Source organism: Setaria italica, chromosome II, assembly GCF_000263155.2.
Source record: "Setaria italica strain Yugu1 chromosome II, Setaria_italica_v2.0, whole genome shotgun sequence".
Lineage (NCBI taxonomy): Eukaryota > Viridiplantae > Streptophyta > Magnoliopsida > Poales > Poaceae > Setaria > Setaria italica.
Genome location: NC_028451.1, coordinates 1,232,123 through 1,233,366, shown reverse-complemented (window position 1 = coordinate 1,233,366; position 1,244 = coordinate 1,232,123).

Here is a 1,244-nt window from a genome sequence, read left to right as displayed (position 1 = left end):
GTCAGGACTGAATCGCAGACTCGGGTGCCACTTTCCATACTACACCGACCCTGGTATACTCACTTCCGTTCACCCTCCTTCTTCCTCCCACCCCTCGTCCATCATGGTCGCAAATGGTTCTTGTCTTCCTGTCACCTCCGTGGGTACTGCTCACACTCCCGGTTCTTTTCGAGTTTCTGATGTTCTTGTTGCTCCCTCCATGGTTCACAACCTTCTTTCTATTCGCCGTTTTACCACTGACAATTCCTGTTCTGTTGAATTTGACTCTTCTGGTCTTACTGTGAAGGATGTGGCTACCCGGCGACCTCTTCTCCGCTGTGACAGCACCGGGCCCCTTTACTCCCTCCGATTTCCTGCGTCCACTTCTTCCGCTTCGCCCTCCGCTTCTTCAGCCGCTTTTGCTACCACAGCTTCTTCCACTACATGGCACCGGCGTCTTGGTCATCCTGGCCGTGCTGTCCTGACACAGCTTAGTCATAATTCCGATATACCACGTACTCGGGCTCCTGATGAGCACCTGTGTCAGGCGTGCCAACTGGGCCGTCATGTTCGACTTCCTTTTCCTACCTCTTCTTCACATGCGACCCATGTATTCGACCTTGTACATTGCGATCTATGGACATCTCCTGTTCTAAGCATTTCTGGCTACAAGTACTATCTTATTGTGGTTGATGATTTCTCTCATTATTCTTGGACTTTTCCCTTGCGTGCCAAGTCTGATACTTTTCCCACACTTCTCCACTTCTTCGCTTGGGTGTCCACTCAGTTCGGTCTCACCATCAAGGCCGTCCAGTGTGACAACGGCCGCGAGTTTGATAACACCACCTCACGTGCCTTCTTCCTCTCTCACGGCGTGCACTTACGCATGTCGTGTCCCTATACCTCCTCCCAGAACGGTAAGGCTGAACGCATGATTCGTACCACGAACGACACCATGCGCTCTCTTCTGTTCCAGTCTTCTCTCCCTGCCCCTTTTTGGGCTGAGAGTCTTCACACCTCCACCTATCTCCTTAACCGCCTACCTTCTGTTGCCTGCCCCGCTCCCACTCCACACCACGCTCTCTTCGGTACCTCCCCCCGTTACGATCACCTTCGGGTCTTCGGGTGTGCGTGTTATCCTAACACCGCAGCCACCGCTCCTCATAAGCTGGCTCCCCGTTCGACTCAGTGTGTCTTCCTCGGGTACTCCCCGGATCACAAGGGGTACCGTTGCTTTGACCTCTCTTCTCGGCGGGTCCTCATCT